Raw genomic sequence first — 15,934 nt, 5'->3', positions numbered from 1 at the left:
CAGGAATGAGATATAAAAAGTGGGCGAATAAATATGTTTGTAGTTTGCAGTTGTTGTACAAGACTAACACATTCAGATGTATCAGTTCATAAATGATTTAGCTGTTCTTACACAGTCAGTCTTCGACAATTAAAATGTACAAAACACATGCGCGCGCACACAAACACACACAGTTACAGTAAGTAAGCTAAAAAAACAGCATTTTTTTCATAGAAACAGATATACAGCATAATTGCTCTATACTGGGTCTACATCAATGGTAAATCAAAAATCTATGCAGTTTGAAATAAATAATAAAAATATGGTGATTCTGGGATTCAAGCCAATAGCTGCTTTTATCTTGCCACCTTTACACAACGGCTGACACCAGGTTTTGTCTCTTATATTCCAAACTCCGGCTGGACGGATTCTCATCCACGGCCATCAAGACCCAAAATATCATCCAGATGTCTACTGCCCGCCAAGATCCCTGCCTCCACACCCACCCACAACACCCTCACAACCCTTTCCTCTTTCTGTTCTTCCTACTGATTGAAGCTTATGCACACTATCACAAAGATTCTATTACTTTACTGCATGCTCAATCAGATGTACCAACAGGGTGAGTCCTAGACAGCACACAGTGGGTTACTAATGATAAAAGTGGAGAGGAAAGGACAGTAAAATTGGCTTAGAGCTTAATAGTTATGTTATGGAAAGGTCAAACACATCTATTCAGGAGACCATACCAGCCCTAGTCCCTAATGGTGTCACCGTGAATTAAGTCCCATTTCTTCCTTGGGTGTTTAAACGAAAATTAAGAAGTTCATTATGGTAGTTCATTATGTGATTGAATTGTGCTGAGTGTTGCATTTCCTTCAAAAGCAAACCAGACCGGTAAAAGAGTTAACATACTGCTTTGGATAATGCTGTTTGCTGCTGACGTGCGTGTGTGAGTGTGTGTGTGTGTGTGTGTGTGTGTGTGTGTGTGTGTGTGAGTGTGTATGTGTGTTTATCCAGGGAAATGTGCAGTGAAGTTTAGTATATAGGCCATTTAAATGCTGATTTTTCACTGGGGCAGTTCTCATAAAGGAAGTGAAGCCAGACCATGACGCCATTTTGAAACCCTCTGGTATATTGAGATATTTTAATGATTCCTTTCTTATCTTCAGCTCGCTGTCACATGAAAGCTAGGACAATTAGCTTCTAGGGTCTGCAGCTTTATGGCACTGGATAGATATTTAGATTCGCCCAGGATCTCTTGACTAGACTGAAGATCCATAAGTGGCACTGTAATCAGCAATCAGAAACTTAAAGTGCTCTCCACTTAGTCAATAATTCAACATACTGAAGTCAAAGAAAATCAATGATGTCCTCCACCAAAAAAAAATGTGTCTGTTTTCAATGGCAGTTAAAAACTCGTTTTTTTAATGCAATCTCTAAAAATAGCCATGCAGTACTCTTGGTGGCAGCAGGGTCTTTCTTGTGACATAAATAATGATGTCCAAACCTGCAGGCCCACACCGTGACATGTTCCCATATTGTTTTCCCACATGGACTAGGCTTGTTTACGCGCACTGAAAAAACTGAGAAATAAAAAAATGTATATATATGGAAAAAAAAAAACAGCACAGCTTTTGTTTTCAGTGCTTCCAAGTTCCTATGTTAAATGTTCCATTCAACCTCTGTTTACCAATCACAGGGCATAATTTATGTGTGCGTGTTATATTGTTCTCCTCCCACCTCATTGGTTCCTTGGATGTTTTACTAAATGTCATCACAGATTAGTGAAGCAGGGCAGGGCTGGGAAGGCTAATGATTGGACATAACATGCATGCTTGTTGCCCCTCTAACTGAATTTAATGAGCCAGTAGTGCCCGTTTGGGGTTCCAGAACATGCCTCTACGATTTTAATTAATGCTGAGAATGCAAAAATCTTGTTCATTGTTACCAGAACGGGAGAGTAAAGTAATGAAGCGCTACTTCCTGAAATAATGCAAGATATAATCGCATAATGATGGAATTAAATTCAGCAGCAAAAACAAATTAAGTCCTATTTTCTTCCAATTTGTGTCTTTGTTTTTGCCACAGTGAGGGGTGAGGGTTGGGCGAACAACTTTTCTATTTGTCTACCATTTTCACCAGGCTGGTAAGAATGCTATTGTACCAGGTTGTTTGTCAGACAAATGCTTAGTTGACTATGTAAACAGAAGAATACAATTGCGGAAAGGAATGTGTCAACAAGTGCGCAGATTAGAACAAAGATATTCTCATAAAACCAACATTAGCAACTCGCATCAACAGCGGCGAGTCATTAAGCAACGGAATACGTTAAAACAACATTGGCTCAGATATTCAAAGTTGATGTAAAGCAGCAAATTAAATGTAAACAAAGCGGATTAAAGTCTATTCATAGAAAACTAATTGCGCGCCTTGATTGGGTTTAATATTCATGAATACTAGTATAATGAATATAATTAAAACAAGCTTTAATCCCTCATTTAATCAATGAGAACACAGGCAAACAAGCAAGCTTTAGTACACTCCCACCACACCTTTATTTGATCAAACGTAGACCAGCCTAGGTTTGATCAAGTCTCTGATGTTCTGACTCGAAGGGCAACCACAGTGCATTGTAGAATAAATCAGTACGTGATTATATAAGGCTGCAAGGACTTCAAAATTATAGTATTATCAAGCTTATCTTTGAATTATCACAGAAAATACCCAAGTATAATTGGAAGTCCCATACAATGATTTTGTTAAACATTATCAGGACAAATTTTTTTTGAAGCTCGACATCACAAAGTATCTACAATGTGGCTAGTCAGTTTTTCAGTGTTTGGGGCAGGGGGGAGGTGGGGGGGGGGGGGGGTGAATGTAATCTAAACATCACCAATTACCTGTTTCAGGGTTTTGAGATGATCAAATAGTAATTATGTGGAGATAATGAGACGCAGTCTAGCCTTTAATTGTTGCATGTGGCAAACGCGTTTATGAAGAGCGACTTCATCGTCACAAGATACATCAAAGAATATTTCAGCTGTAACAAGAATAAGGAGAACATAAGAAGCAAGGCCTTACTAAAGAACAATCACTGAAACAGCCAGTGAGCATCAGGCAGAAAAGCACTGCTAAAATACTGTATAAGCACAAAACAGCGATTCTAATTAGCAAAACTGGCAAGCAGTTATATTTCAAAGCAACATGCCTACATTATACAGGTAGTCTACAGGACACAGAAGCCTGTAGACATGTGATTAAATTAGCTTCTCTTGCTGCAGGTTGATTTTTGCAGTCAGCTGATCTGCAGTTGCTACAGACAAATGCCTCAGAGTTCCATAACTGACAAATAATGTCTTGGCCAGGTCACTCTTGAAAAAGAGATATTAATCTCAATGAGACTTTTACCTGGTTAAATAAAGTATATATATATAGTATATATAAGTATATATATACATACACATACATATATATAAGTATATATATACATACACATACATATATATATATATACTTTATTTATATAATTCAGAGTTCACACTGACAAATCCTTCAGAGTTCCATACCAACAATTCCCTCAGAGTTCCATACTGACAATTCCCTCAGAGTTCCATACTAACATTGCCTTAGAATATGTGAAATATCAGCATGATCAGCTGTCTTGGCCACGGAAGTGTTTTATTATCAGTTATCGTCTTTCAAACTCACAGAGGTCTCCTCGTGAAGCCACACTAGCCATAATTATAGACAACCAGGTCTGTCCAGCGCCTTTATACTTGACTCTGAGAATGATTTTTCCTTAATTATTGCCTGAGTCACATCCGCGTGGTGGCCTCTGCTTTGTATAGGATTTATTGCCCCTCATTTTCCCAGGGGTTTCAATTATTTTGTTTACTAGCAGCAGTGATGAGTACAGAGAACATATTAATGTGTTACAAGTGCAACAATACCCTTCGTGACACTTAAACATCCTTCAAGCAGAACATAAGATGTCACAGGGTTTACAGAGTAAGTACTAGGTGGTAGGCAATGAGTATGACTAGGGTGACCATGTGTTGAATTTTTTAAAATGTGGACAGGGGTGAGTATTATGATATATATATATTATGATAATAATGCTAGGCTATTTACATTACATTACATTACATTTATTTGGCAGACGCTTTTATCCAAAGCGACGTACAAAAAGTGCATTTCATGGTCATAGACAACTGCTAAACACAGGTTCAGTAAGGTACAATACTTATTTTGTACAGCTATTTCTAGCCAAGAACACAGTTCACACAGTGAACACTATTCTGACCTAACCTCTGCAAAGCCAACTGGGCAGAAGAATAAGCTCATATACAGTCAATGGCTGTTTGCTCATATACAGTCAATGGCTCAAAGCAAAACCTAACTAGATTTTTTTTTTTTTTTTTTTTTTGTGGAATTTAGAGATCTGGCCTGCAGAGATATTCTCGGTCACAAAACCCCCCCCAAAAAAGTATCCTGAGAAAAGAGAACATCTGGTCAGCCTCCTTTGCTGAGGAGGGGGGCAGGAAGTTGGGTGGGGGGGGGGGGTTGAATTAATTGCCTCATTGCTACAAACCAGAGGAGCTGCCAGACCACCAAAGGCTCCAGAGCTGAGAATCACTTAAGTAAGGGTCTGCAGAGGTGCTAACAGACTTCAGACAGGACAGACAGAACCATGTCCTTGACTGACAGGTGTACCGTCAGTAGGTGATAGAATTTCCAGAGGCTGTGGCTGGTGGAAATCTGTATAGAACAGCAGGGAAATGCTCTGGCATGCTGATAGCAGCAGACCAATGGCATTCTGAATTAGGGGGAAGCTGTTGTCTGTTTGCCCGGGCTGGAATGTCCCATAGCTGGACGGCAGCACATTTTGGCCTGTAGCTAGGAGGAGCATGTGGTGTGACATTGGGGTTCCATTCTCATTGGTGCATGTAACGACTGGACGAGTTTCAATGGCGGGGAACAATCAGTCAGAATAAAAGCCTTGTCTCAATTTGTAAAATTGTTTGAGGTTTGTGTTTATCATCACAAAAGAAGGTAAACATGTATACAGTAATTCTACATACATATCCGCTTACTATTATTTGTTCAGTATAGAAATGACTCTTCTTTGCACAACAGTTCGGGACAAAGTTTGATTTTTTGGTATCTTCATCTAACTTTCAGTGCTTTTTCGTTTGTAACCCAAGGACTTCCTGAAACTTTTAGGGTGTTTTGGTACATTTGACAATGTTTATTGGATTTTTACTAGAAGATTTTCACTCCCCACATTTTAAAGACTGCTATCACCCTGACTGACAGTTGGAACTACAGTGATTGAATGGGTGTTAAATAGGATTGGACAGTCTAAGTTTGAAAAAAAAGTGCAAAAAGAATATTATATTAAAAAGCCGTTTTTATTTTATTCTTAAAGATTGCATTGCTGGAGGATTAAATAATCATATGGATGATATTGTTGTGGCTGGCTATTCAACAGTTCCGAAATGCATGTGTTTCATCCACTCGATGATGAAGCTTTTTAAAGTCCCAGACATGAACTGCACTGCCACCCACCCCCCCCCACCCCCCCCCCCCCCCCCCCTCCCCAAACACACACGTACAGCTACCACAAAAAAAACAAACCTTTTTTAAATGAAAGTCCCATACTATTCTCCAAAGGGTACTTGACCTCTCTACAGAGGCAATTTATATGAAGACAATTCAATGGCTCTTTTGCCTTGGCAAATTTCACCTCCAAAACAAATTACGCAAAGGCAATGGCACGAAAAAATGTGGGTTTTAAGTGAAACCTCTCAGACCCGTTCTTGACAGTAGGGCCGCAGTTTTAGATTTATTCCGTTATAAACAATGTTATGTTCAACTAAAATCCAAGGGGATGGCTCTGCTGTTTCCATTTGAAAGTCACCTTAACTGCACAGCCTTCAAAAATTAATTTCTAAAAGTTGTTTAAACTGCAGTGCCCTCAACAATTATTCAAATGTTTGATAAATGCGAACAAAGAGGACACATTTTGAAGACACAAAGGGCCATATTTACTAATTATTTGCATGGCTTGTATAGATGCTAATGAGACAAACAGCGTTTTTCCATATTCACTAAGGTTCCGCATCGGAGGTTAGCACTGGTTATCTGACAAATATGCTGCATCCCTAAAATGTTCGTGTTTGGGTTAATGCATATATATTTTAGGGCATTCTGATGTTAGACTGCAAAAATATGAGATGAGCCATTTCCTCAGATTATGAAGCATGGGGCTTTGTTCATGAAAACAGACATTGCATAAATGTTGATGTACAAGCAACTTTATAACTTACCATGACGTGAATTGTGATAATGTCCAAATAACTGAGGAAAGCTGCTTTTGCAGGTTTCTTAATGCCCAGGTAAGCTTTTAAAAAGCAATTAGCCGTCCATACGGACCAATCTGGTGTGTTCTTATTATAAATGCCTGTAACCAAGTAACTGTTTCTAATTCCATAAAGCACTTGGATCATCCAGAAGATGAGGCAACTGTATGTCAACACAGCTAGCATATTAGCTGAGCACATTTAACATAAACCACTGAATTAACTTTAAAAGTCAAACATGTTGATGAATAGAATTAATTTTTTTAAAGAATATTAAACACAATTTAAAATGCCAAAGGTTTCCCCAGAAGGACACTGCATGTACAGTAGTTGGTACTGATGGTACTGTTTGCAGAGACAGAAATAGCCAATCAGATGACAAACCAGAAGAACGAGATATACACACAGCAGAGTCCAATGTAAACACAAAACTTATGACAGGGGTCTAGGGAATGCCAATACATATTGCCCCCTGCCAGGAAGCTCAAACTGAAATTTCAGCAAGACAGTGATCCTAATCGTATCTCAACATCAACCAAGAAATGCTTAACTGATCACTGAATTACTGTTTTGCCATCTCAGTCTCCGGACTTCAACTCAATCAAAAATGTGTGGCTTGCATTGCAGAGGGCAGTCCATAAATACAGATCAAAGTATCTGAAGGATCTTGAAAGAAGTGGTCAAAATCTGCCCTAATATGTTCACTGATCTCAAAAAAACACTTTCAAAGATAATTTAGCAGTTCCACTAGTGAAGGGAGGACACACTTAAAGAATGGAATACAGTTGTATGAATATATATTATGTTGAAATAATCGCTGCGTGAAATCTCTCCTGCTGGTCATAACTAGACATCCCTGTGGCATCAGAGTGAATTTTCTGACTTGTATTGTGCTGCATAAAGCACTGCGGTATGTATTTTGTTTTTTTGTTTTTTAATAAATGCATTTCAGAAAATTGCTGGAAATGTCCAGTGGGGCACCTTTATAGAGACATTTTCTGACAGTATTGCACCACCAACTTAAAAAAGCCTTTCTTTAAACCTTTTAAATAGGAATCGTTCAACACTTGACATTCTAATGTCAAGTATAAACCCAAACATTTTAGATATAAAAGGTCCGGTCAATTCTTTTTTTACCGGCTGTAGTGAAAGGCTTCTTCCCACATTTTTAGTGGTTCTAGTGGAATGACCTTATTTTTGAATAATTTTCTCTTTCAAGGCACAAATCACAGAATTGCAGATGGCCATGGAATGAAATTATCCCAAGTCATTACTGTTATATTTGAATTAGGCTCTTCACAACAATACGCTTTTTTTTTTTTTACAAAATCATTAACTACACAGCTTGGGTAGATTAACACAATTTTTTTAAATTTTATTTTGTGTGGTTATGTGGCTGTAATGTATTGGTCCATAGAACACCTGAATATCATTGGCCAAATCACCAAATCAACCAACTGCAGTCAGCTTCCCCAGACCCAGTTTCTTAAAGCACATCACTGAAGATGAGGTTGAATAAAAATAACCTGTGTTGAGGTAGCACTTTCAAAAAAAACCTAACAGGAAAAAAGCAGAAGGTGAATCACTTTCTGACGGTCCATTTTTACTGTCAATGTACAGTAGATGCTTAGCAGAGTTCTCTCCAAATCAGTCAAATATAACCGTTACATAATCAGTTTGATTTACCAACCCTGGCCCACGGTTTGCAGGACGCTAGCTAAAATTGCCAAGGCCAACTGTTCAGAAAACACATCGGTGGCCTGTCCTGTATTACCAGTCACTGAAGCTCAAGTGAAGCATTTGAACACGAAAAGGAACGTCTGTCGCGTAAAGCTTTCACGCTTTTTTAAAAAGATATTGATGAGACAATAACAGCTAGAAACAACATAACCCCTTTGCGTCCAACAAGCAATGGAGGGAACTGCTTCACGGGTGTTCATCAAAATCCCTGTGTAATGAGTGAAGTGGAAGCAAGCCGCAGTCCAACAGTGAGTAATGGTCGCTGTTTTCCGCAGTCTCTCGCTCCTGTGATAAATGTTAAAGCGGAAACGTGTTAGCTAACAATATAATCACGTGTAAGTCACATTTATTTAACGTCCCGGCTATTTTCCAGCACCAAACTGTAGCTGCATTGTAGGCTACTCAGTACACACCGTGTGTGTGATTAAAGTTCCTGTGCATGAAATGGCATTCAATCTTTGTTTCTGTAATGTATATACTTCAGTTTAATAAATGGTACAAGGGACATTTGTGGAGGCTGTACTAGTGAGGCTCAGTCCTCCAGTTTATTTATGTTCTCATCAATAACATTCTTAGTCAAACGCCGGCTAGCAGCGTACCAGTTCTGAATGTACCGTTGCTGATTGTGATTAGGCTTTAAATCCTTGATAAGGGGGGTCGACTGTGTTCCTCCCTGCGACTGAGAACACTTATGGTCAAAAAGAGCTCTTCTGGCCTGGCATGAGTAAAATCCAGAAGAGGTATTTTTACTTTTCGTAGTCCATGTTCCATATTTGGGGGTGGTTCCAGGTTTTGCAGCTAACTCAATAATCTGGGCCCTGTTTCATGAATTTAGCTGGATAAGTGCACTAAGGAATCCTCCCAAATCTGGACTGGAGTGAAAAGAACTGTTCCAGGCTTTACTCAGCTAACTCAGTAATCCTGCTTCATGAAATACCTCCCCTGCTTTGTGATACAGGGCCCTGGTTTGGTAAATGCTGTTAGCCAGGTCTGGCACTCCTTCTCAGGTGTATACACTCATATTCTTCTATACCAAACCAGTCCGAATAAGACCATATTCTCAACAATAATAATAATCATAATAATAATCATAATAATAATAACAATAATAATAATATTTTAAAGGTTTTAGCTTCACAGTCTAATACCTAAGACATCCTGTTGCTTCTGCTCTCAGCTGTGCCCACACTCTGCATGCCAATTTCTGGGAGACACTAAACCATTTCCATGGAAACGCCGCTTTTGATTCAGCTATCAAAGGAGGGAACGTAGCCTTGATTGCTAATTGAATCCGAGAAGCAAACGCAGAAACCCTTTAATCCAATCAAACCGATAACATACACCCTTGTATGCACAACATACATATAAATGAAAGCCTAGCTGTGGAACACTTGGTGGGTAATGAATGATTAATGTGAATGTTTTTTTTTTCTCACTCTCCCTCTCCATTCAATCAAACTGAATTGGGTGGGGGGGGGGGAGTACATGCAAAGGGAAGATATTAATGCATGACTGTTTTGACAGATCACCGGGTTGAAGGGAATGATTTTAATGAATATTTAACACAACATGATTCCTGAAAGATGAACTTTTTACGATGAAGCAGATTTTTTTCCGCCGCAATTGAATGAACTTTTTCCGGAAGTACGGTGACGCTCCCGGCCTATTTCCCCATCAGCGGCGCCGCGGTTTTTCGCCAAAAATAGAAGCGGGATCGCGTGGCCCCGTGCGGCGCCGCTTGTTCTTAATCACGCCTGTTAGTCGGTACGTGATTTTCGAGTCATTTCGCATTCAAACATTCAACGGGTTCCAGGAACCGAATATTCGAGTAATGGAACACTCATTTCCCGCAATCCTCGAGCACTTTATTGTGTTTATTTCTGAGTGAACGGCGAACGGAACTCGCTCACACGTCCGTGCGGGAAATGTGAAAATACAATCATCCGCTGGTTTATGCAAAGTCCCCCCCCCCCCCAAAGCGCTCCATAAATGTTAGAGAGAAGTGACAACTGATTTTCTTCTGTCAGCCAACACAGCTGTTAGGAATACTGGTCAGATAGTTGTTTAATGCAGTCACTTATAATGCCGTGCGGAACAATAAATAATTCAGGTTTGCTCTTAAGAAGACTCATCTTGACTCAAAACAAACAAAGGAGTTTCCTGTAATTCTCTTGATTTTTGGATGGAATCGATGAATTATCTCATAGCGAAATAACCAAAGAGTGAAATAGTTGGTCTATAGTTGGTGGTAAAAAGTTGTGCAAGTCGCTCTGGATCGCTCTGGATAAGAGCGCCTGCTAAATGCCTGTATTGTAATCCGTTGCTGTGCTAGAGATTTATTTTATTTATTTATTTATTTTTACTTTGACTTATTTAAAAACTTTTGACCAAAAAACTTCACACCCAGTCTTGATGAGACCAAAATGATGTTATTGTTGACAGTTGATGAATTATGGAGTACGAACTATCCGCACTGACACAACAGATGTGTTCCGCACTGAGACACCGAATGAATAACTGCCTTATTTTAATGACATTAACTGTATATCAGAATGGTCACGGATCATTGAATGAGTCCTAACTGTTCGCCATTTTATAATTTCGTGATAAATCTCGCAGGAAAAAAATCAGATAAAACACGGTGGGAGCGGAGCTCTTATAACAAATATTTATCACCGTAGTTGTGTTTCTGTGACAAGTATGAAATTGTCCATTTATAAATGACTCTATCTGAGATAGAAATTGTACTAAATTATCCTGAAGAAAAAAAAAAATCATTAAGGCAAATGGTTCTGTTAATGATTTTTCAATGCACGAAGAGGGTGAAAGTGAAAGTAGATATTGATATTCAAAATGAACTTGGATTCAGACTGTAGAAATATGAATATATCACATGACTTACGCGCAGTCCTGCAAATTCAGCGTATGAGGTCAATGTCTCCACGGTTCTGTAACTATGGAAGAAAATGAACACCTTTATCAAATCAAATTGTGTGTGTGTGTGTGTGGGTGTGTGGTTGTAGGCTGAATAGAGCTAGGAAACTTTATTTATTTTCTTTTTTTGTTACAGAGCTTTGAAAGAAAGACACAGAAAGAGTGTTATTAGTTTTTAGGCTAAACGTGCATTATCTCATGTCTGTGCATGTTTCTTTTTTGTGGGGGGGGGTTGGTGAGGGTGTGCTGGCTGAGGCCTTTTCCGTGAGCCCATTTCCTCCAGACGCCGGGGTGAATAACAGGAAGCTGTGACCCGTGGGAGGGACGCGCATCGGCGGGCAGAGGAAATTGAAAGACGTGGCGCTCGTCGCCTCGGAAACGTCGTGCCCCTGCGCAGATCTTGGTTTGTTTACACCCCCCCCCCCCCCCCCCAATTCATCACACGGCAACGGCAGACGTTCATACACCGTAGGGGACAAAATGAGGACGCGCTCTCCTACTCTGCTACAAGAGATTTTCAGATGTGGGCGGGGCCAGTGGTAGCGACAGGTGGACGTAGCAAAGGAGAGGGGGTTTAAACGAAAACTGCTCCATTGAGTTACATCTTCTATCAATTGATATCGTTTGCCTTGCACATATTTATAAATCTTTGATGTGAAGGAATATGGATGCATATGACTGTACGTATTATAGTAGCAAAAAAAAAACTAGCTAGCCAGGGCAATGTATTCGCTATCAATGTGTACATGCAAGATATGCATGTATGTACACTTGTTATTATGAATGCAGAATTATTTGTGTGTGTGTGTGTGTGCGTGCGCCCTTGCACAAAGTCAGCGAGCAGCACACCTGCTGACGACAGGAAAAATAATCATCTCATTTATCGTTCTGCTTTGCTTGATTTTTATTTTTTATTTTTTCCCCAACTCCGGATGAGGGACCAGACCGGATCAATTACATTTCAATTACAGAAGGAGGTCAAGCAAGAGGCGGGAAACGTGTTATTGACCATCTGCGCTCTCTTGGTGCAAGAACCCCCCTGTGTCTTTGGTTGGATGTCTCGTAAAGTCTCACTGTCTCGCTTTATGGTGGAATGGCACACAGGTGCATTGTGGGAAGGAGAAATGACAGTCCGTGTCAATGTCATGTGTTCTTTGAACAAATATAAAGCAAAATAAAGGAATAAATTTGTTTAATAAAGCCTCAGTCTCATGACAGACGTTTTTGAAGATGAACATGGGTTGTCATTGAACCCACAGTCAATTGTAGGATGAAAAAATATGACTGGTTTGGGTTTAGTAAGGCTTAGACCCACTGATATCCCAAACAGAGGTTTATAGTGCTAAAGACCCAAGTCCTTCGCACACTGAACTAAACAGTTTTGTACTGACTCCACACACACACACACACACACACACAGACACACACGCAAACATACACACACACACAGAGACAGCTCTCTACAGACCTGACACCAGCTCATCACTATTATCACAGAACTCAAGGTCCGCAGATTCTTTTTTTTTTTTTTATAAAAGTCTTGCATTTGATTGGTTGGTGGCAGATAAGTAACAAGCATTCGTACATTCCTTCCCCTCTTTGACTAACACACAATGTTCCAGCCGCTGGTTCCGGTCGCCCCCGGCGACTCGGCGCGCTGAGTCGACGCTCGCGGCCTCCGCGGAGCCTCGCGTAACTACGGCGTTTCGCGCTCGCGGAGTTCAGCCCACCTCGCCCCGCCGCTCGTCCCCCCCGCCGCCTCTCCTCTCCTCTCCCCCCGGGCCGCCACGCGGGGGTCGGCAGAAGCAAAAAGCCTGCCTTTTGTTGCGCGAAACGGCCTAAAGGGATGGCGGACGGAGGTCACGCATTCAATTCAGGCCTAAAAAAAATAAAAAATTATAAAAAAATTATAAAATCTCGCCCACTCCTCGCGGAAAAATATGAATCGCGGGACTGAGGATAAGAGGCGCCTTTTCACCTTGACGCAGAAGAAATGTATTCACTGAGCGCTGTTGATTATTAAAGACGCTTCTCAAGCACAAGACAGCGAGCGCCGCTGGCTTTAGCAAGGCCGCGTAGATGGGAAAATATGCAGAAGCCTAGTCGGCATGTCAACAAGCTATTATTTTCGCGGGTAGGTTTTAGCGCTAAGTGGTGTTTGCATCAATGCCGGCGGGGAACCTATTCACCCATTTACAAACCTGTGGTGGGGTTAACCCAGTTTCTATTCAGTCAGGTCAGGAAATGTATTTCAATTCAGTCCATAACAACAACAAAAAATGCTTGATGCTCTATGAACTTCTATTAATTTAATTTCAAACCATTCACAGAATTGATTTTAATTTAGTGAAATGACCCCAATTTTGTCAAAAACAATGGTTATTCACACATAGCAACTCCATTAGTAACATCAATACCTAATATTTTAGTATGAAATAAAAGAACTGTAAAGGTCTTTCTTAATTTTATTCCATGCCCATTAATGAATATACATTGATAGACATGTACAAAATTATATATGTTGGCTAAATATATTGTGTGATGTATTGCTCTTTTTTCAGAAATGATCTTACTGCTTACCCTACAGTTCATTAATTTGAACTAAATTGCAGTATTGACGGTACTCTTTTTGCAGTGTTTTCTACAGTAGCTTTGAAAATTCATAATTACTGAATGAATTACTCAGAAATTGTACTCAAGATAGCTGAATATATTCAGAAAGGGTTCTTTTGAAGGACTGGATTTAATGATTCCATCGACGGACGTTACGCTCAATACTCACGTGTCGACAAGGCGTCGAGCTGTCTAATCGCTGATGTTTTGCTTCAAATCACGTTATCACAAGAACCGAAGTTCCGTTATGTCACAGTGGCGCTCGCCATTTTGAATGTTGTCCCGCTGCGCTATTAATACCTGATCATGTGTCCTGTTCATGTGTCATCTTCATTTACATATGAACCTCTATTTGGGTGTACATGAAAAAAAAACACAGGATTCCTGTGCGTTTGCACACGACTTTTGTAAAAAACGGTTCAATGTCCCACAGTTTGTGCGTTTTCATCAGAAGAGCGAGACATTGAGTGTGTTTGAGATTTTGTACAGAGACGGGCCTTTTGTGGGGGGGGGGCGGGGTTAGGGTTAGAGTTAGAACTGAATTTCAATCCTTAGGGTTAAGTTGAAAATATTTTCAAATCATTGGAATACACTGTTGCAATGTGCTCTAATTTACCAGGCACGCAAGAGGGAATGGACGAGCATTATGCTCATGGAACGCAAAACACAATTTCATTTCACTTTAATCATGATTATCGTCATCTCATTATCGTTATGGCAAGTTTAATTTGTATAACACTTTTGTGCATAGCCTCAGATGGAGAGGGTTTTAGGAATACATGGCAATAGCATTAATATTCAAAAACTGATTTTTACAGTCATAAAGTCGAGTGGTAGTGTTTCACTAATTTCAATTTATCACTGGAGAGGCAGGGGTCAGATGCTCCATAACACCGACACTTCAATCAACACAATTGCTTCAACTGTGTCATTGCTTCGGAAAGCTTCGCTCTGCCCATCACTCATTCCATCTAGGATTTGGTAAAAATGGCCTTGTAGCCATTGTTTTTTTTTCTTTCTTTTTTCTTTTTTTAGCTACAATGCCAATCATGGTTGAGCATCCCCAATCCGCCAAGACAGGTGCACGGTTTCATGATGTGACCCATTCCCTTTTGCTGAGGAGAGGAGAAAAGAAGGGAAAGATTTAATCCCGTCTTTTTTACGGACCCAATATTTCCTTGGAATGTGTTCAAATGTGTTCATTTCACATCAGCTCGGGGATAACCGGCAATGAATTCTGGGTAAATACGATCTGGGCTTCCCTATTCGTCTCTCAATACGGCCAGAAATGCATTTGCTCCCAGGCACCGCATCAATTTCGACTTGGCCCTGCATTTAAACCCACCTCAATGTGTGCACCTTAAGAACTGAATATTGTGCAGTCCGCGAAACTTCCCCAACTACTTTTAATCAACTTTCAAAACCTTTTGTGAATTAAATAATCGTTTAAATTACACCATACCCAGGGTAAAGAGTTGATTATCTTTATTGCAGCATTCACACTCTTTGTAACTTTATTTAGATGAATGCTATTTTTTTTTTTCACGGTGTCATTTAGAGCGATGGCTGTCATTCCTACAGTCACCTTATACTGTACACCGGTGCTGATTAGCCCCTGCCAGTGAATCACTACTACAGTACGACAAGTGCCATTTGAATGACAGATCTGATCGTTATCCTGAAGGTTATTTGGCACTTTGAAGGCCGGACTTCAATATAAAGTGCATTACCAGGGCGAGGGGAACGCTATGGGAGTTGGCTACAGCGCAAAATATATGCCTGTCCGTTCCCTTCTTGACAACCGCAGGTGACCTCCAGATTGGGCTAGTGGCGCGGACGTTTCTGGAAGACGGCATCCTGTGCCCGATGACCGGCCTTCGTTAACAACAGTGATTAGCCGCACCTCAGATGCGACCCCCCCCCCCCCCCCTCACCCCCCCCCCCCCCCGTGGAGCAGGCCCCGGAAGAGAGAAATAACAGTTCAAAAGCTCTTTTCATCCAGCCCATCTTTCCTTACTGGTCATTGTGCCTTGGTTCGTCTGTCGCCATCTTTGATTTATTTCTACATATTTCCTCCACTTTGAAGCATTATGTACTTTAAAAAAAATAAAATAATAATGAAGTGCGTGTGTGTGAAGCGTGTTTTAAAATATTATTGCGTGTTGGCGTGGGAACATCACAAATGAGGAAAACGAAAACGAAGCCTAAGAATGATTTAAAAAACAGATGCCTTAGTTGGTAATAGACTGGATTCTCTGGAAAGCATGTATCACTTCAAGGGAAAAAAGCAAAGTCCCAGAAGA

Source organism: Anguilla anguilla, chromosome 9, assembly GCF_013347855.1.
Source record: "Anguilla anguilla isolate fAngAng1 chromosome 9, fAngAng1.pri, whole genome shotgun sequence".
NCBI classification, from domain to species: Eukaryota; Metazoa; Chordata; class Actinopteri; order Anguilliformes; family Anguillidae; genus Anguilla; species Anguilla anguilla.
Note: the sequence above shows the minus strand (reverse complement) of the source record.